This window comes from Excalfactoria chinensis, chromosome 2 (assembly GCF_039878825.1).
Source record: "Excalfactoria chinensis isolate bCotChi1 chromosome 2, bCotChi1.hap2, whole genome shotgun sequence".
Lineage (NCBI taxonomy): Eukaryota > Metazoa > Chordata > Aves > Galliformes > Phasianidae > Excalfactoria > Excalfactoria chinensis.
In genome coordinates, this window is record NC_092826.1 from 74216844 (window position 1) to 74239546 (window position 22703).

The 22703-nt window shown below is 34.1% G+C and overlaps 1 protein-coding gene across 3 annotated transcripts in view; it reads right to left on the bottom strand.

Annotated features, from left to right (window-relative positions):
• The window catches only part of LOC140247704 (cadherin-9), a 97102-nt gene extending 77825 nt beyond the window's left edge, over positions 1-19277 (bottom strand). For all 3 annotated transcript variants that reach the window (XM_072327571.1, XM_072327570.1, XM_072327569.1), the window contains exon 1: positions 18951-19277. The gene's annotated coding sequence lies outside the window, so the exon portion shown is untranslated. The remainder of the gene's footprint in view (positions 1-18950) is intronic.
• Positions 19278-22703: the final 3426 nt, after the last annotated feature.

Sequence of the window (22703 nt, forward strand, 5' to 3'; positions counted from 1 at the left end):
CTCTTGTTGTTGTTGTTCATTGAAAGTAATGTACCTTTATCCAAATCTGGTTATCACAATGTTGATTTTTTAATAAAGAGTAACTGCTAGTAATATATAAAATGAATAATGATCCTGTATGGTGAAAAACTACTATCCTATTAGGTTAATATGGTTCTTCACGAAAGTTAATTTTGGGTACTGTGAAGGCAAATATGCTGCAATGGTGTAATTAGGATGGTCATCATAATGTAAAAATTTGAAAATACTTGATATAAATCCAGTTGTTTATTTGTGTATCCCAGTATCCTAATGAATGTTGACAAATTCCTATTTTGAGAAAAGGAGGAGCCAAAAAAGTACTGAAGAATAATTCATTTATATACACCTGCTTAAACATCTGTATTTTATATAAGGATAATAAGAAAGCAATAGGAATGATTATGACTGAAATAAAGTCTGCCTTCTTGCTGACATAGCTGAAGTCATTGAATAATGCTACTGAATTTTTCATGAAGACTTTTTGCCAAAAATTCTATTTCTAGTTGACTCAGCGCAGTATGCATGGAGACATGGAGAAAATTGAAATAGTTGTACAATATGGAATTATACCTACATATTAATGTAGAAAAGTAGCACCAGAACTTGGAAAAGTAAAATTCAAATTCAGAATGAAGTATAACTATGCCCACAAAGACAACAGATTACTAGTTTTACATAAGGAAAAATAATTATGAATATTGATGCTCCATCAGTGTTTATTGTTCCATACTGGTACATTTTAACACTGTTGTTTTTTGTTTTGGTTTGGTTTTTTGGGATTTTTTTGTTTGTTTGTTTGCTTTTTCTTTTTTAACTTATTCTATAGCTGTATGTGTTTTAGTTCTTCAAGGATATGTTCCAAAATTTCTTATAATCAATGTATATAATTCACTGGGCTTTCAACTAGATCACAGTCATGTGGAAAATTTTTAAAAAGGAAGCCAATAGTAGTTTTATTTTTTACTTTGAATTCCTAACAATGTAGAAATAATGTAGGAATAAGATCTGATTCTTTCTGGTCACTAATTTAAAAGTAAGCTAGCTGAAGTGCTTTCCTAAGTATAGTTCTCTCTCATTTTGTATTAATAGCAAAACTAAAATAAGGATCAGTCCATAAGAGAAATTTATACTTTTTATATTCTTATTTTATAGTGATGGACTAATGTTTAACATCTTTTTAAAATATCATTGTTGCAGCCCTAACTGGGAAATGTGTCTCTATTTTTAGAATGTACAGATTCTGTATCTATAGTATAATCTACATTTCCCAAGAAATGTACAAAATCTTGACTTTATTCATTAAATTTATTGCTGTTAAGTAGGGAGGAAAAGTGAACGACTTGTGGGGTTTTTTTTGTTTGTTTCTTTGTTTTGTTTTTAAATATTTGAACATTATGAATGTTCTTAGTACTGAATAGTAGATGTGTGCTATCCAAAAGAGGGAGCCATAGTATTATACTGCATCATTGTACTTTATGAGGTGATGAAACTGATTAGCTTCTTTTACTCCTTTTCCTTGGACTTCAAGATGCTGCTAGCTCTGAGTTTTTTGTTGTTCTTTTTATGTGAAAAAGCAATATGAGTCAGGACTAGATCATGCATCCTAATAATATTATTTGAGCTGACTAAAACATTTGTAATAGTCATATATGCTGAAACAAGATAATACATTGTCAGTGTTGTTTCTCTTGTTCTTGGTTCCACCAGATGCTTACATAACAATTATGAGAAAGGAGCTTAACTTCTCTGAATTCATTTACTATCTTAGAAACTGGAAAAAATAAAATAAAATAAAATCTAGAATTATCAAATAATAGGTATGATGTAAGTTTTTTTCTGGTAAATAAGAAAAGTGAAATGAACTTGCCTAGGAGACAGAGAGAGAGGAGAGGATACAAACATTTGAGAATAAAAAGCTACAGGAAAGCAGTATGAATGTTCTTCAGAGAAGAATTGTTTAAAATTAGGTGAAAATATCATTTATAGCTCATATTTGGTAGAAAACAATTGGTTGCTCTCTAGAACCTGTTTTTTGTTACTCAGCTCAAAAATCATAGATTCAGTTCTTTTTCAGAGGTGATGAGTACCAGCGAGTTCAGAAATTAAAAATATATTTATAAATGCTCAGATGCCCTAAAAACTGTTTATTTTTCCCAGGGTCAACTGTTTCATGTATTTTGATGTCCACATATCTTTTTTGTCTCTAGATGTTTAATCATCGGGGAGCTATATAATCGTAGTACTTTATGTGTTTTGAAAGTCTCTGCTACTTTTTGTAGAACTTCAGATAACGAGTTTGGGAATAAGTATTATTCCCCAAAATTTTAATTTACCACAGTGATATCTGAAGTGCCTAGCAGTAACCGTTGCAATACATTATGCAGGTAAGTTTTAGGAAAACTACTTTATTGATGTTATAATTTTTATGAATGTATCCAGTGAAAAGTACAGAAGGACTGCTATTTTTTTTTGTTGTTGTTGTTCTTTTTTTTTTTTTTTTTTATCAGTCATTTTAATCAAGCACACATAGAATAAACATTCCACCTTTTTCCCTTTATTACTTAAAACAGTCCAATGCATACAGGCAGCATATAGGCAGATACTTCCTCCCTGTGAAATTCTCTGGAGAGTTTTTGCTTATTCCCTTTACAGCATGAGGTAAATTTGTGTTATAATATCCATTGTTGGAACAGCTTTTGACTTGCCCATCCAAAAATTTGCTCTAAAATATATATATATTGAACTCAAAACTAGAAAAAATATAGAATTGTTTGTAGCTGCTTATGTCCACAAGATAATTATTTGCAGTCTTTCACATTCCATGATAAAATTCACAAGTATATTTTTAAGTCCTTGCAAAAGAGAAATTCCTTAGTAGATATATCTTAAAATTTGTTCTCTTCAGTTTTAGTATCAGTATTTCCTGAAGCACTTTCTGTTTCATTCCTGTTGTGACATGCTATGCTTTATTAGTTAATATGAATCAAATAAAAACACTTTGATTTAATTACTGAAAGCTTTGTTTCATACTCCAAAATAAAACCCTGTCTTAATTTCCAAACTGGACTCTTCTCCCAACTGTGTTACAATTAAATTTTGTAATTTTTCACAGAAGTTTAGTTAATCAAACTAAAGTTTTAATCAGCTGCCATTAAGTCATCTTAAAAGAAAAGGTGAACTAGAGGTTAAACCTGTTTCTTGACCTTTAGTTTTCCCTTCTGGTCTTGATGAATATATATAATAAAATACACCTACTAACACTAGCTTGTAATTTTTGAAATAAATAGGTAATGCACTGAAAATATATGTGAAATTTATTTGTGAGCTCTTTTACTGTAATTATAAATACAAGTTCCTACTGTAGTCTTATTTTTATTTTCTGTTTTCTTCATTGGCATTTCTAAATGTGGTAGTTTGTTGTTGTTGTTGTTGTAGCTTCTATTTATATTCACTGAAGTTATTTCAAGTGCCATCAGACTAACTTTGAATATTCTATTTCCAAACAAAAAACATTTGTAGAACTTTTAATCTATTTTTATTTTGATCATGCTACTCCTCTGCTATATGTGCCATATGTCAAATTACAATTTGTACTTAATTACAGTTTGTTTTAATCTGCACCTATACTAAAAAAAATGTGTCCTTAAAGAAACTTACTTAGTAGCTGGAATTCGTAGTTTCTACTGATTTCTCTGTGATGCATGCTTCTATTTCTTCCTTTTTTTTCTATCTAGAATCCAACAAATTCTCAGTTTTTCAATGTGTTTTTTTCAGCAAGTATTTGAAGGTAAAGTGTAGCAAGACTCTTTATTTCCATTCTTCTTCCCTCCATCATTTACTCTGAATATTGAGTAAATGATTAATTTACATAAAAGTGATTTTTCTTTCACTTTCATGAATGTACTATATTTGCTACACACAGATGTATGTAGTATCATTTCTATTGTTCCTACTTTTTTATTCTTCTAGCCTTTGCAAGAAATTTTACAGCTTAATTCTAAGAGAGTAAAAGGTTTCTGCTAAATTCTGTGGCATTTCTGTACTTTTCCAGCATTTTGTCTGCCATTTTCCAAAAGTATTTCAATGAAATTTTCATGAATGATATACACATATTAATATCTTCTAAAGCAATAGCTTCTTAAACAGGTGCATACATTTGTGTTTAATTCTGTTTTAAATTGAATTTTTATTAGCTCTGCATATAATTTTAAAATCTGTTTTGTGTATTTATTTACTGTCCTATCTTTTGGTATGCAGTTACAACTGTATATGTTAGCAAAATCACCAATTAATTTACGAGGAATATTTTCAAAATCCTTTATTTTCCCATTTTAAGCTATTCTGAAATTATATCTTATTTTGAACAATGAACAAGCTGCAATTTCCCTTTCTCTCCCTTTGTAGAAAGAAGCACTTTCCAACTATTTAGATTTTCTGATAAATTTACACTTTGATGTATCAGAAATCAGTACTTGGTGACATTTTGCAGTAGTTTGATCTGACATTTATCTTTCTAGGAGTATGGAATTATTCAGTTCATTTGTTTAGTTCCACTCATATAAATAAAATATTTTATGAAGTTAGGTTTCTCCAAAAATTAAGCTTTCTGTTTCTTTTCACGGAAACTACAAGAGATACAAAGAACACTGTTTGATAGAGCAAATTCTCAGCTACAAAATGCTATTCACCATTTATATATTATAAATTTATATATTATATAGCCTCAAGTTGCGCCAGGGCAAGTTTAGGTTGGATATTAGGAAGGACTTCTTTACAGAAAGGGTAGTTAGGTACTGGAATAGGCTCCCCAGGGAGGTGGTTGAATCGCCATCCCTGGATGTGTTTAAGAGCCGTTTGGATGTGGTGCTCAGGGATATGATTGAGCAGAGGGTTTTTAGAGATAGGGGACTGGTTAGGCTGCGGTTGGACCTGATGATCTTCAAGGTCTTTTCCAACCTGGGTAATTCTATGATTCTATTTTTGCTGATGATGGATATGAACCCTCGCGTCACTTTCATAAAAATCTGCACCAGTGGTGGTGACTGAATGTTTCACAGCTGCTATGATGGTGACATCATTGCTAGGAAAATGTTGTCCACAAAGTCCATCTTTCATTGGCCCAACAGATGGAAGTCAGAAGGCACTAAATCCAGATGTGAGGAGGGTGTGATAGGACAGTGAAGCCAAGATGGACAGTGTTCTCCAAGGTCTTTAAACTGACATAGCTCCCAGCACTATCATGTTGCAAAAGAAGGGTTGTCTTCTCTGGATTAACTCTGAAATGTAGTGATCAGAACTGGTGGTTTCTCTGGGTTCCAGTAAAACCAGACAGATCACCTTTGATCCTCTGAGGGATGTATCTTGAATTTTTTCTTTGATGAGGAATTCTCACGTCACCATTCCATAGACTTCTTTTTTGACTCTGGCTCATGGTGGTGACACCATGCCTCACCACTGATAATGATTAAATCCAGGAAAATATCACCTTTAGTCTTATGCTGATTCAGTAGATCCTGAGAAACTTGAATATGGTGTTCCTTCTTTTCCTCTGTGAGCACTTGTGGGACCCACCTTACACAAACTAAGTGATATTCCAGTGCTGCCACCATTGTTTCCAATGTGTTGAAGCTGATAACCAGCTCTGAATACAGTTCCCTGGTCCTAATCCACTGATTTGCATGGATGAGCTGATCAAGATGCTCTTTGTTTTGTGTTCTGATAGCTATGCATGGCCATACAGATTGTGCCTTGCCTTTCACACTGCTGTCTCCACTGCCAAAATCTGCTATCATCTGCCTTATCATGTTTGCATTCATTGTTTGGTTTCCATAAATGTTCAGCAAGCATCGATGAATGTCAGTGAGATCAATTTTTTTCTGCATGGAGGAATTCTATGATACACCTTTGCTTCATATGCGCTTTCATGTCAGATGTCATTTTGTCATACTGCCCCTCTGATGCCATCTGTTACTCAGCAACAAAATGTAAGAGAAGGCACAGTTCGAACTCTACTGCCATTATCACTGATGTTCTCCTCTGATACTGAAGGCCAACATAATAGAAGGCATTATTTTTAGAGCAGACCTCAGATTGCACATATACTCTTCCATATATTCCATATCTATGTGTATCTATCCAGATACACATTAACATGGATTCAGTGCACCAACAACAGAGAAAGAGTATGAAAAGGCTGGAAAGAAAAATGTATTATCACTTAACATCATTCCTGATTACAGAGAAGTTGACCATTTTCCCCGTAGTTCACTTGCCATAGTACCGGCTGAAGTTCTTCAGATGTGGTTCAGGTACTTCAGGCTTTCCTGTATGTGCTGATGATAAGCCATGTGGAAAATTCTGCTTCTCCTTTTTTCCTCTACATCTGTCAGATCCTCTTCTCTACTCACTGTTGATCATTATTCTATATCTTCCTTTTATAAAGACTGAGTTTAAATGTTACTGATGTCTTTAAGAATAGTCATACTATGCTCTAGGCTGTTCTAAGCTTTCCATCAGATCTATGCTTTTTAACTGGGGCTTACACGTAGCTATTTTCACTGAACGCTTTGAAATGCTTTGAAGTGATTTCTGAGTGGTGGCTAGAACTTTTGGAAGGGAAACATGAATACCAACTTACTTGGTCTCTAATATGATGTTGACCTTTCAGTTTAATCCTACTAAGATGGAACCATGTCATTATAAAGATATTACACACAATGCTGAAACATTACTTATTTATACATAGCATTTTCTCAGTTTTTCGTATTTCTTCAAGACTTAATTTCAGTATCTGATTCTGCACTCAGAAAATCTATTTGAGTTAGAAGGGTAACACTTTCTAATGAACAGTAAGCTAAGACTTTAATATTGTCCTGTTGTACGTGTAGTTTAAAAAATCTTCAATAATAAAATTGTTTATGCATATCTTAGCAAAAATTAAATATAAAATTTGAACTTGGCTGAAATAAAATGAAAAATGTGACCTTTAACTTGATGTGTAGAATTGTATTTATAGAAGTTTCTGAACATTTTTGCATTAAAATTATAACGTTTAAAAGTTGTAATTTCAAATAATGTACTGCTCATGTCATCTATTCTCTGGTCCTATTCTCTGATTTTTTATTATTTTTTTAATTAATGACATAAAAATCACAACCTTGAATGAACTCTCCATTCTCAAGTCCTTTCACAATGATTTGTTTACCTTTTGTGTTTGAACTATTCAACACATGTTTACCAAGGCCGTGTGTTTTTCATTGTTTTTGTTGCTTTTTAATAAACCTTGTATCTGTTGAAATGCAGTAGGTAAATTTTTCACACATAACAGACATAAACATAAAGTGGGATTTTGTAAGACAGATTTGAACTTTTTTCATTTGTTTATTTTTTTTACATTCTTTTTTTATCTGTTTCTGCTGAAAAATCTGCTGACTCACAAGGTAAAATCCACCCGCACTATATTTCCAGTCAGCTGTTTAGTGCTGTGCTATTCTCTGAGTACCAAGTTTAGTTTCTTAAATTTGCAGATGATAAATTGACCTTCTCTTAAAGAACAGGTGGTATTTTCCAGATTAGAAGAATGTAGAAAAATTATTTACACTTCTATTAGTTAATTAATTATTCAATTAATTATTCTAGGAAGTCACTATTGACGGACATACATGTAAGTGAAAAATATATTACAATACAGGTGGGCTGGGCAATGTCTGGCCTCGTAGGATGACGAGCTGAGGAATGAGTAGTGATATGGATTCATGAACTTAGGCTGGATTGGACCTTAGGCTTTCATCTCTTTCCTAGTCTTTCTCAAAGATCTCTTAAATGTTAGTCATTGTTAAGACATTAATCTTTGATCACTTAAATATCCATAAAGTTTTAAGATAAAAATGATGGTGGCATCAGTTATTTTGGACAAGTGCTCAGTATGATTTGGAATGCAAGAAAGGATCTTTCTCTACACTTGCTAAGCCAATTCTGTCTCCAGAGCAATGGTAAGAGGTTTTTACTGTCACACGTCCATGGCAAAGGATGTCACCTTTGTTCCTCTTTTTCCCTGGAATGGCTCACCATTCAGAAACCTCTGCACTCTCCACTGCCCACTGATTTCTTCAAACCTCTCTGGTACCACAAACATCAATAGTCAAATTACAGCAAGGCACAAGAAAGGCAAGTGCTAATGAAGGCAGTGAAGCCAGGCCCTCTACCTTGCAAACTATGAGAAAAGATAAATATTGGAAGTGGTATGACACTAGCATAATTCTGACAGATAACAATTATTTGTAATGAGCATTAGAAAGATTAAGACTGCTGGGTACCTGGGTTACTTCTGCTCACTAGTAGATGAAATCATAATGTATCTAACTCTCAGTAACAAATCACCTTTAACTTTTAAATTACATATTTATCTCTGCTGGTGCAGATTTTTATGAATGAGACATGCAGAGAGTAGATCATTGCTAATAAAAAAAGTATAGCTAATATTGGTGACTATATTGAAAAATACTTTTTTGTAGCTATTACATTATTAGTACTATTAGAGAATTTGCTCTATTAAACAGTATTATTGTGCTCTTTGTTGTTTTTGCAGTTTCCATGGAAATAAAATAGGACACATTATTTTCAAAGTGACCTATGCATATACACTCATATACATAGTAAATTATACATATGTTCCTGCATTTAAATAATTAATATTTTTACTCTATGTTTGAAATTATTTCACAGGGAATTTCACAAAAGTGCAGAAACTAAACAAAATGAACACTGAATAATACTTCTTATTAAATTCTGAATGAGATAAATGGCAAGTTTTAACCTCTGTTCCTAGCATTAATGAATATGGTTGGTAAAGTATTAAGGCTGATTACTTATCAGACACAGTAGTTAAACATATTATATGAAAAAATTCCATTTATTGCAGAAAAAAAATTGAAATCCGTGCTAACTCCAAAGATTAATGCCACTGTATATATATAGAAAGTAACTCTTCTTCATCTCTTGACTGGTTTATGTACTGTTTTGTTACCACATCTGAGGAAACAATTGCTTTTAAGTAAAGGTTGTAATCACACACAATGACAAACTTTTTTATCTAAAGCTTAACATCTACAGATTTCTGATTTATCTTTCAAATAATAAATGTTGGATTCTATTTCACTTAGTATGCCTCAGAAATAACCATGGTAGATTACAAGGAATGGTGAGAGAGCATGCTTATATTTTCCTTGTTCCCTTTAGGTTGCCAACAGTGGTGTGGAAAGTTCTATTTAAAAAAAAAAATATCATCACTTGATTTGTCGATTAGCTAAGCTTCAGGAACAACTGAACTAGTAAGAAGAAACCAACTTAATGTTTGCTTAATGTTTGCATTGTAGAGTGATATTATTTAAAGTTAGAAGAGAGAGATTTTTTTTTCTATCTATCCTGTAGATGATCATTTAGATGAACAGACAGTAAGGCTGAAATTGTTATGAAAACTGCATTGTTGCAGTAATATCCCTTGCTTCCCAAATGACTACCTCTTGAGTTAAGAAACAGCGAGACACACTGAAAATCCCATCTTGAACTAGTTGTTCAAACTTTCTGTCGGTAGGAATTTTATAATATATGTTAGCAGGTAAAAACTGTAAGGGTGATAGAGTAAAAATTGATGCTTCACCAAAAGTCATCAGTAATGCTACAGTACTGTATTTACATTATTTAGACTTCAGTTCTCTTTCCACAGAATTCTGGTCTCAATATGAATTTACTGACTGAAAAAGAAATTCTTTATTCTCTCAAGATTTTCCTTCTGCATTGATAGTGTAGGCAGAGCAGCAGTTTCACTTTGATTTCATCTGATGTTTACCAGTTTGTTGTGTTTGTTGTCAAAGGATGTGTTGACAAAGGAAACAAATTTGAAACTGTCTGCAAATCTCTTACCAACCCACTGAATATAAACTTCATAACTCACCTAATGCTTGATGAAGTCTATACCAATTTATAAGGCAAGTATATGCATGGTTTTCCTAACACTGGTGCTGTCCATACAGTATAAATCTACATAGTATATGCAATGTCCATCATATATACTGTGTCCATATCTATGTACCTAAGTTGACATGGATACTATTATCATGGTAGGTATAGACAGATATATAAATAGTAATGTAGATATATAGAAATATAGAGATGTATACATTCATATTTCTATTGATATCTATACATAATTATATAGATACATAAATATAGGTATGCATATGTGTTCATGTTGTCACAAGCAGTAAAATATTATTATTTCTTTATTTCTTGTCTACTAAATTCACAGACTGACTAGCATGAAATTTAATGTGTGCTAATCAACTTGAGGTGATGGAAGCTGAAAATTAATTTGACTCATTTATTTTCTTTTCTAGAGCAATGTCCCCCCTACTTATGTTCCTTAAAAGCATGTATTTGCAGATTTCAGGTCTCAGACTGTACAAATAAATTAATTATTTTGATGGCACAGTCACAGAAATCACATAGAAAACTACAACATCCTACAGCAGTTAATTTTGGTTCTGCCTGTGGTTCAGTAGTTCACAATAATTTGGGTTAACAACAAAAACAACAACAACAAAAATCAGATAACCCTAAACATTATGCTGATTTACACAAATCTTTTTACTTCTCCCATTCATAAATTTACTGATGGTACTTTGGAAAGGAAGCATTCCTTCCATCTTTTGCCGGAGAACAAATGACACCAAGCTGTAGGGTGCAGTTGACACATCAGAGGGATGGAATGCTACCCAGAGGGACCTAGACAGGCATGAGCAATAGGCCCAGGTGAACCTCATAAGTTTCAACAAATTCAAGTGCAAAGTCTTGCACCCGGGTCAAGTACATTACCAGTACGAACAAGAGGATGAAAGGATTGGGTGTAGTCCCACTGAAAAGAATCTGGGTGTACTGGTGGATGTGAAGCTGAACATGAACCAGCAGTGTGCCTTCACAACCCAGAAAGTCAACTGTATCCTGGGCTGCATCAAAGGAATTGTGGTCAGCAGGTTGAAGTAGGCAATCCTGCTCTTCTGCTCTGTGTGAGTGAGGCCTTAACTGAAGTACTGTGTTTTGGAGCTGGAGACCATCCAGAGGAAGGCCATAAAAATAATCCAAGGGATGTAACACTTCTCCTACAAGGACAAACTGAGAGAGCTAGGGCTACAAGGTGATCTGATAGTGGACTTTCAGTATCTAAAGGGGACCTATAGGAAAGAAGGGGACAGACTCTTTAGCAGCATCAGTGTGATAGACCAAGAGGAAATGATTTCAAGCTTAAAGAGGGTATATTTAGGTTAGATATAAGGAAAAAGTCTTTTACAGTGAGAGTGGTGAAGCACTGGAACAGATTACCCAGAGACATGGTGGATGCTTCATCCTTGAAGATTTTCAAGATGAGGCTGGATCAGGCCCTGGACAGCCTGGTCAAGTTGTGGACATCCTTGCTTTTGCAGGGGAGTTGGATTACATGACTTTTAAAGATCCCATTCTAAGGACTCTACGATTCTGTGATTCTTTCTATCAGGATGGTAGGTTTCCTTGTAGTGGCTTTTGATATTTCCCTTAACACACATAGGTGCTACAATGACTGTCTCTGCTGTGATTCTGTAGTGTCTGAGATCCCCATTCATAGGTTCTAGGAAAGTTCCCAGCTGAGGTACACAGCTGTTGTTTGAAATGACCTACATTTTCATATAAGTATCACTAATCCTGAGTATGTTTAATTTCCCGACTATCAAGAACATTGACACTATTTTTGAAAAGATGTTGAGATCCTTTTCCTATTATAAAACCTGGAAATATATGGAAACATAATTCATCACTAGGTATGGCATAAATCTTGACTTAGACCTTCTCAAGGCTCAAAATATGAGCATATTCTACCCCTAGTGTGCTACACATACAAATATATGCACAAATTATGCAAGAGATATCTGATCTTATTTGCAATTTCTAGAAAATTTTTAGATGTATGATTTCTTTGAAATCATCATTCATATATCACATTTGTGATTTTGTAAGTAATTTAAATGATCAATTTGTAAGTAATTTAAATGATCCTGTGTCTATGTATAGCAGTGAGGTTCAGTATTTAATCAATCAAATGCTTATTAATTATAAACCTTAAAAGTAGTTTTAAAAAATCTGTTTGTCATGTAGTTTCTTAGTTTCAGGAAAGCATTATGAATTAGAACCTAAGTGTGCTAGAGACAGAAATGAATGTCAAGGTCTCTACATATTCAGGAGTTTCATAGGCCTGTAGAACTGTATTTTGGGACAGTTAGATTAATGTAGAATAAAATGTAAATTAAAATTGGATAAGTTTAAATTCAAATGACAAACAAAGTCATTTGAGAGGGTACTTTGATAAGACTTTATTTCAGCAAGGTTAGTAGATATACATCTGGATGTATAATGGCATTGAGTATACTCCTAAGCCACTACTTATTACATTCAGACTTTTCAGACCTATGTCAGAGAAGATTAACAAGCATCTTTAGTTTTATATCTTGTTTCTTTTTTCCTTTCCTTTTCCTTTCCTTTCCTTTCCTTTCCTTTCCTTTCCTTTCCTTTCCTTTCCTTTCCTTTCCTTTCCTTTCCTTTCCTTTCCTTTCCTTTCCTTTCCTTTCCTTTCCTTTCCTTTCCTTTCCTTCCCTTTCCCTTTCCCTTTCCCTTTCCCTTTCCCTTTCCTTTCCTTTCCTTTCCTTTCCTTTCCTTTCCTTTCCTTTCCTTTCCTTTCCTTTCCTTTCCTTTCCTTTCCTTTTTTTCTTCTCAGAAAAACTTTGTTACATTATGTAATTTAACCGGTTCTTAATGTACTCTTTTTTTTGCCTTCCATAGTGTTTTTTTTCCTCCTTTCTGAATCAGAACTTAAAGGAAGGAAATATTCTCAACCAGTAGATTTTTGTAGCTTAAAGCTAAAAAATCCTGCAGCAGGATTTTGGAGAGCTTCTTTTAATAGTCTTTAAAAAGTTGTGTGAAGTGCACTGACTGTATTACTAATATTTCTATTTTGAAAGTCGTATTTTCTGCTGCAGGGATGGTTTGCCTTCATTAGTAGAAAATATTTGTTGGTGGGATTATGAATAGAAGGTAAGGCAACATCATCATTTTGGATTAAATTAAAATATGAACCATTCTTTTATAACCTTGCAAAACACTTACTTAAAGTCATATATGAGTTCTCAGCCTTGATGCAACTGCTGTTACTGTTACTAATATAACTACTACTTAACAACAGAATAATATCTTCATTATCATACGTAGAGAATTATCCCTGAAGGATAATTAAGAGGCTAATTATTTTTCTTTAGAACATAAGAGGTTTTGCTTAGTGTCTTACTTTTGGGGCACATAGGAATGTAATTCAAATATGTGTCTTTCTTAGGAAATAGAGTACATATTGCACAAATTGGAAATAGTCATTTGCTGATTATCCATGGGATGCAGATAATTGCAAGGAAGGAAGAATCTACATGGATTTTAAAATATATATCCATTTTTCAACAAGTCTGAATTCTCATTAGAGATGAAATTTCCTTTCACACCTGGGAAGTTAATGTAAGGATTACTGCATGTCTTACAGGAAATGAGAAAATATTTTCTATAATGCAGCATTCTTATTTTTACTCTGAGAAAAAAAAGTATAATTTTAATCAGATAGGATCATTATAAAAACACAGATTCAGCACTCATTTTCACTCTGAGTGAGGGAAATGAAAAAAAGTAATTTAATGGCTTCCGTGGGACTAGTCTTAATACAAAATGTTACTCACTCTGTAAGGACTCCAGAACCTGGCACAAGCACAAACAGTTCTTAAATATAGTATGAGACTAAAAATATTATTTTTCAAATTCCTATATTTGCCCGATATTTTCTCTGCTCCTACAGAAAAGAGAAAGCAGAATAATTTCCTTGACTTGTCCCACAGTCTGCACCCATTCCTTAAAGTCAGAAGAGAAAAAAATAATGTTTATTTAACAGTTTCCCATTTAGTATCTGAATAAATTATTATAAAGGAGCATGATAAAAAATAATGCAAGTCACATGAAAGCATTCTAATGAAAAAAAAAATGCACATAAGCAACAAATTTCAGTCAGAAATTTGTAGTCAAGACTTAAGCAAAGTCAATTTATCCTACTCTCATAATTTTCCTAAATTATGTCTACGTTTATGCATATGCATACATACACACGTATACATCTGTCAGAATTCTGTTCATGAACTGCGGTTACTCTGATTTTTTAAGTTCATACAACAGTAAACAAGCAGCTTACTGATGAAATCTTGTAACTTTTGGATATTAGCATGTAAATTTTCTTTTATAATGTGTCTACATTTTCTTCCAAAAGAGGTACTGTAGGGTTAATGTCCACCTTCTCAGCTCACGCTGTTTTTGCTTTACCTCATTCTCATCTCCACAGAAGCAAATAATGGAAGACGAAGAATGTAAAGAATAATTATTTTAGCAAGATCTGAACATGAAAATGGAAGATCATCCCATGTTTTAAATTTCCTTTATCTTGTATATTTTGATGTTTTATTTAATTTCTTTTTAAGAAGTTCCAAAAATAAATGTCAAACTCTTGATTCCTGATTATCAATCTAATTGATCATTATTTTCAGAAATCAACAGATAAATATAATAGTGTTTGTATGTATTGCTAGATATATTGTTTGTATGCATTATTAATTGCTTTCAATTGAATGATTAAAGAATAAACAAATTGACATCACCTCCTCATGAGAAATGTTGTGTAGTTTGTTTCACAATGATGAAAAGGCCTGTTTCCATCTCCAAATAGAAAAGCATTATCTACAATTTTCCCTGTTTCACTGAATCTTTTGTTAGGTATCATTTATAAAGAGCATGTTTTGATTTTGGACAAGCAATTTAGGAGATATTTCTCAACGTATTATATGCAGTGGAAAATGCTTTCAGTATTTCTTGAAAAAAATGGAATCTCTGAGTGATGACATGCATGGCTCGGTGCTCTAATATTTTCTTAGGCAGAATTTCCATGAAGCTGGAGGTTATTTCCCTTGACTAGGATTTGTGAGGTCAAAGAAACCTGAGTAATATTTAATGCCTACAAATTTGTACTTACATAAACATCCCTGATATTTGCATTATCATAACAGAAGGTTTTAATATCAGATTTACATCTATGTGAGACAGGAAAAACTGAATATAATTTGATGTCATCTTTGTGTTGTTATTACTACTAAAAAGTGTGAAATTTAAATATAAAAAATTTCATTTAACGGGCAAAAACATATACTGGCTGTCACTTGAGGCACCACATTTTGCAGTTGCAGAAATATTATGTGGAAGAAATGTTAGAAACTGCAGTATTTTTTAGGTACTCAAGGCATATTTATTTTCATGTGTGTTAGAAACAGTCATATGGAGAAGTTTGAGGACTATGAAAGCAGAGGCATTCCCACAAAGCTGCTGAGAGCTCATCACCTGAACTGTCTGTGCAGCAGTCCCTCCTTGTGGAATGAAGATAACCTTATCAGCCTCCATTTTTGAGGTTATGGAAATAAGGTTAAAAATAATACACTTGGTTTTCTATTTTCACTTTTTTTTTTTTTTTTTTTTTTTTTTTTTTTTAAGAAGCTACAGTATATGCACAGCATTGTTCTGCTTTCTCTGAAGTTAGAAACAAGATTTTTCTTCAAGTAAATCTCATCCAGTTTTGCTAGAATTTTATGCTGTAAACACATACTGAGATCTGATCAGGAGTGGTCCCTCCTGTTAAGTCATGCCAGGCAGGTAGGCCTCAGTGCCTCTGGAGGTTTTAACATGATCAGTCGCTGGATGTCAGAACAGCAACTTGTCTTTTGCCACTCAAAGATTTAATATTTGTTTAAGAGACAAAAGGAGAAAGTTATTAAAATGACGCTTGACTGCTTTTATGAGAATTCTTTTTGTTCATAGCTGAAAGACATTTCCTCTTGCATTATTTTCCTCCCTTTCCCACCCCCTTTTAGCAAAATTTAGGATCTTTTACCACAAATTACTTTTCATAAACTCTCACTCACATACAGAATGCAGCTAGCTTTCACTCAGACATCCCTATTCATGTTCAAATATTTGTGCTTCTGTGGATAACATTTGCATGTAACACCTGCTGCAAGCCTCAGAAATTCAGAAGGCTTTCTGAGATGAGTGGGAGAGACATTTTTGTCTATGCTTTTGGTTCAGTTGCCTTCTACAGTTAAATGGCCTTGACTGAATGAAAGAAACCTATAAAATAATATATTTGATATGGTCTGATGTATCCAGGTCTGTGTAACCCAGTTTTACCATAAGAACAAGATTTTTTTTATTTTTTTTAATTTTTTTTTTTTATTATTATTAATGTCCAGTAGTAAGTTTTTATTTCCAGAAGAGTTTTCAGAAATGAAAGAAGTTGGGAGAGGGGGAGCAGAAAAATATTCCTGTTTATTCCTAAAGAAAAGGTAAAATACTGTGTGTGCACGTGTAATTTATTCTACACTACATCAAAACTCCTAAGTAGTATTTGTTCCTTTGTGTGTCTTCTTATCATCAAGATTAGGACAGCATCAGGAGACATCCGTCTAACTTAGTTTATCTTCTGAACAAATTCATCCTCAAAGGAAATTGCAAGTCCTGTTACTTTTGACCTCTACCTCTCAGGCTTCTGCCAGTAGATTCTCTGAAAGCCATCTTGCTGGGCTACAGAAACAATTTCCTGACACCAGGGCAAAAGTAAATGTCAGAATTAAGTTGTGTAGTTCTTTTCACAACGCTGTTGGTAATAACATTTAAACTAGGAGATTTTGATTGGCAGGTATAGGGAATTAAATAATCCCCATTGGCTGATGCAATGATTGGAGTGCATCCCTGCCAACTTAATGCAAACTGCACTGCACTCCATCCTAGTGGAGCAGAAGCCGGGCAAGGGGAGAGTGCACATCATCCCAAATGAGCTTCTTTCTGGAGAGGAGGACATTTCTAGAATGGTCACTTCTTCAAACTAGTGTGAAAATTGTGTGCTTCAGTTAAAAGCCTGAACCACTCAGACTGTGAGTCTGTACAAGGCATATGGCAGCACTATTTCACTCTGCCATTTCTCTCCAAATTGCATTTCCAAACTGCTTTCTGTGTTTTGGTGATATTTATGTATCACAGTTATTTTTTCTGTAATAATGACTGTAATGTAGCCTCTGGAAATTTTCTCACACAAATAAGCAAACAAAAAAAAATTACTGTTGAAATCTCCCCATCAGGACTAAAGACTTGACAAGTATTTTAGGTAGAACTTTAGTATATTACAATAAACATATGTGTTTCATGATTTTAAAACAAGCTTGTTTATCTAACATTAATATATATATATTTCCATAAACATTTGATTACATAATATGATCGTGTTGAAGTTTTACATCTTTGATAACAGAAATGCCATTATCTGTCAATATATTTAATCTTTAAGTCATATTATTACATAGCAAAGGAAAAATGACAGGATTATGCACTTTACCTGCAAAATTCACACATAGTTAGCAATATACCTATATTACAAACTGACATAATCCTATAGAATTCACAGTAATCAGAAAAAAAATGTAATGAGACACCTAAATATTTAATTAGCCCATTCTCACTTTTTGGAAGAAAATTTTAGCCATGCAAAATGAGTTGGAACCAGTGATCTTTATAGAGCTATCATTAGTAAGTCTTATCACTGATATTATTTATTTAAAAAGACATTTGATCTCACTATTAAAAGTATTACATTTGCCTTCTTATCCATATTTGCTCTTATCATAAGAAACTAGTTTAGTACTCAACAATGGAGCACAAACTTACTGTGATTTAAGTAAAATATTAGGTTTGTCACTGACTTAATCAGAGTGAGACTGATAAATTGTTTGCAAATCTTACTCCTGCGTATGAAAAGTATCCTAACCAAACCATCATTTTACTGTTCTCACCTGCTGCTTAAATCTGTCTCTGAGATGGCGAGTGGCTACTACTGTATGCACATTACCATACAATTGCAGGGATATATAGATTTCTTTATGGTTCTTATACATCATTCTTTGTTTGAAGCTCATCTGTCAGTGAAATTGAATGGATGTGACTGCATGTCTCTTGCATGTAGAAAGAAAAAATAAAATGTCATTCACTGGGCAGTTGCTCTCTCCTGATTACTTCAAAATCAAGTGGTCACTTTGGCCTTTTATGCTTTCTGCCTTGTTTTTTCTCCTGGTCTATGTATATAAACACTGGACTGATATTGTTGGTAGTGCTTCTTGAAAACAGCCTTACACTTTAAGCCTGTTGACTCTGACTTACTGCTCTGAACATTCAGAAGAACATCTGCCTCAGAACTCAATCATTCTGAATGGTGAGCTTTCACTTCAGCTATCATGTAAAGAAAAATAATTTCATTACCGCAACTAAAGAAAATAAAAAGGAAGCATCATTACTTCAGTTCTATTGGTACTACAAACTTATTCATTTTTTATTCTTTTTAACTGAGTTTTCAGTAAAAACAAAGATGAAAGAAAGAAAAGGGGTTGTAGTTTCTATCTGGACGGGTGAAAGAGTATTCTGCACAAAAGTTAAATTACACTGTTACTGTTATATTGCTGTAAAAATCTGAATGAGAGTAATACTGTTTAACAGTACTGCCAGATAGCATATCCTTTGCTAGATTTCTCATATACACAAGAAAATGTCATATATACAACAGTAGTTTAGATTTCAGCAGTTAATTTCTCTCTCAAAAGTGCTCTTCTGACTCCCCCGCCCCCCCTCCCTAAAAGGGATCTGCGAAGAATCTTTAACATTTTAGGCTTTTTAAAGAAAATGTCTGCTTTTTTTGCTATAGACATTTCTGTGCTACAGAAAGTTAATCTACTCACCGTGTCTGGCAGCGTGAGCCCAGCTCTGCCCATCTAGTGCTGCTTCTTTACCTGCTTCCTCCCTTCTGTCTAGCACTGTATCTCCAGCGCTGTGCGCTTACATCTATCTAAAGCAGACTCTCTCCCAGTATCGCTTTTAACTCAGGCAGGCGGGGAGATGAAGCCAAAGGGAATCTCTGTCTGATTGGTTTCCATTCAGTGGTCCTGATTAATAAGAAACGTCCCTCACTGAGAGAGACGTTGCTGCCGATAGAACCGCAGTGCTCAGATGAGGAGGTTCGGGGCTGTGGGGACGCCGGCTTTGCCAGCTATACAGCGATTTGCAAGTGAATGCAGTGGGAGGGTTCAGAGAGGAGGGTTTTGTTAAGGACCCTCTTATTAACTGACACTTAAATACAGAGACTCAAGTTATCGGCTCAGTTTGATCTGTTTTCAGTTTTAACGATAAGGAGAAAGGTATGCTCATAACCTTTGAATTATCTGGAGTAAGGATTTACCCTAATTATCTACTCTGGCAGTTCAGTACCATTTGTGTGCACATATTGATTGAAGAAAGTAAAACTATCCAGTACCATTATGGTGAAAAATGATATTAAGTTGAAAGAAGGGACAGCATAGATGATTTCCCCATGTACTAAATGCAGCAGTATCACTTCCAGATATTGATAATGATGGACTTGTCATTGTACCTGAAAGAGAACATAATGTAGAGTTGCAAAGGGTATTTCAGGAGTTATGGTTAATAATGTTCAGGTCTTTCATAAAAATGTGGTTTTGCAAGCAAGACAAATGAAATTTCCTGCTTCCAGGTACATTATATTTGGGTAGGAGTAACCACTGTTTCCCTCTACACTACCAGTGTGCAATACTCAGAATATCATCAGTTGTTTGAAATAGCATCTTCAGTCAAAGAATAAGACATTACTTACCAAAATAGGAAAACTAAAGTTCTGTAAGCCCTTTGCATTTTTCGTGGGCTTCTGATTACTAATAACTATTTTAGCCACTGACATAACTTAAACATTTGCAACAGGACTGCTAGGAACAGTACCTTTGCAGACACTTTCTATACCAACAAAATTTTGAGAATAACCTTCACTAGCTGTTTGTTATAGGCATGAATACAATAGTATAAAATGCTGTGAAGTGTAATGTAATGTAATTAATTTAGTGCCAACATTTCCTTTTTAGAAAGATGGATCATGATGCCAGTTTCTAATTAGGAAATATCATTAGGTCTATGGGTTCAGTAAGTAGTGGAAGGGGGATTGTTTTTACTGTTACGGAGAGACCTTACTATAACAAAAGATGTGTTTACCTAAAATAACCAGTTGAGAAACCTAAGTAAATTATTCCCTTTTCTTTATGCCCATATTATTGCTTTAGTCCTACCACTGATGAGCTCAGCAGGCCCATATTCACAGTATGCTTTTTCTAATGAGAAGTATGTCATCATTATATTCCATTTGAAATGATTAAGGGATTGATAGAATTTGTACAGACATCTGCCTGAGCCTTTCCATTGATTTCAGTGGCACTTAAATAGCTTCCTGAGTGAACTTAGTCTTCTATGGGAATACTGTACATCCATTATGACTATATTTGCATATGTGTAACTGAATGTAGAATTCAGCCTAATACTTCAAAAATCAAAAATCAGAATCCAAACCCCAAACAGGACCAATTGCTGTAACTCAACTAAAAAAACTGTATAAAGAAGTTTAAATGAGCATTTGCGTTTCACAGTCAGTCTACCTTAGAAGGTCTATGGATAAAAATGCTTACTATAACTTTTGTTTCAGTAAGTACATGGGAAAGTAAAAAGAATAACTACTGTCAGACAGCTACAACTGTGTATCTCTGATGCTCTGTGATCGCAGTGAAGCCTTCAATAATGGGTATCTCCAAAAATATACTTCTTTTTTCTTTTTTCTTTTTTTTAATAGGAAGATGGTTGGATGATAAAAAATATGAGTAATGTCTCCAGTTTTTTTTTCACTTCATTAGTGCTTTTTCACTATTTTGGCTGCTCTATGGGTACATTGTTTCTACTCTAATCAGTATTAGGAGATCACCCAGGTACAAAAGAATCCCACATACTGGAGAGATGTGCAAGGTATCTTTGCACAACTCCTCCTTGAGCTTTAGAAGCTGCTACGCCCTGGCAGCTGTAGGTCTGTCTTCTGCTTTGAAGGCAGGCACACACACCAGTTCAGTACAAGGCAGTGTGCACTTATAAAAGGGAAAGGCTCTGTTCATGTTCATGCAATCTAGAATTTTGTAGTAAAACAGTCAACATTATTTATATCAGGCAGTATAATGACTGCATTCTCAAATATATTTTTCATGATGTAAATACAGCAGTGACTACTACAGGGGGAAAAGACAAAAATAATAATAATAAAAAAAACAAACAAACAACAACAACAAAAAAAAAAAACGTGCTATGTATTCACAAAAGAAGAGGTACTTCTAACGCAAACAGTATTACACAATTAGGGTAAAAGGTTTTGCAATGTGAGCTGTAAATGAAATAAACATTAAAAGTAGGACAAAAAGGGAAAAGTGTAGGTGTAACAGCAACCAGAGAGGGAAGGGTGGAAATCTGAGGCCATGCGGTAACTCACAGAAAGCTACTAAAGGGGAGGAAAGAGAAGATGCTTCTTCTGAAAATGAGTGGGTAGAAGGTAAGATATGGAAAAGCAGAAAGTGCACCAAAAGGTTAAGGCAATATTGTTTTTATTGCAAGACAGACTGTACTTCAGTTTTATGTTTTATGAAGTCTTTCTGGAATCAAGTCTCTTCTGGCACCTCTTCATCTTCCTTTCTTTTCCTTCCTGAAGTTTTTTCTGCTGGCATCCATTGGAGGCAGTGATTACACACCCAGTCTTTGTTGAAATTCATAGTATTTCCTTATTTCACAGCAGCTAAATGCCACGGGTTAACTGAAAATCTACCTGCGTCTATGACAGGGGGGCAGCTGATCTGCAGGGCCACTAGCCCAAAAAGGAAAGGGAAAACGAGGGAAAAGAAAACAGCAGCAACGTTCTAAGGAGGCACACTTATTTACTAAATACTATATTGAAATACAGGATAGCACAATATAATACAATATAATTGTAAATTAAAACTAATGAATCAAGCAAAATAGGAGAGAGAGTGAGTCCCAAAACCGAGAGGCCTACTGTAAGCTCTTGGCGAAAACTGCTGGAATGCTCCCCATGCTCCGAGGATTCAAGAGAGTGATTCCAGCCTGGAAGTGACATTATATAGTGTCCTTGTCCCGTGACTTATGCCTGACCGTGATGTCCTCTGGGATATGTAGTCTTCTGTGAGCTGCACATTCAGTAAAATTGTCCATACTTTACATGATGTTATGATGTGGAATACTGATATCAAAATTACAAAACCATGACACTAAGATCACTCAGCAATGCATAGAGTTGGGCTTATTGCCATGATAAATCTCACCACTTCCCATCATTTTTTTTCTTTTTCTGACAGGTTTATACTTAATTTGTTTAGGTAAAACTAAATGCAAATATAACTTCAGAAGACAGAAGGAGTCATCTGTATCTACCCCACTGTAAAATAGGTTTCATTACCTATAATCCAGTTGCTGTATGATGTCTACTAATCTTCTGGTGAGACTTTGAATTCTTAAATAGTCTCTTCATATGCTTCTAGTAAATTAAGGCAGTGTTAAATCCTCACTCATCTGTGTTCCTTCCAATGTTCTATGATCTGTAAGGC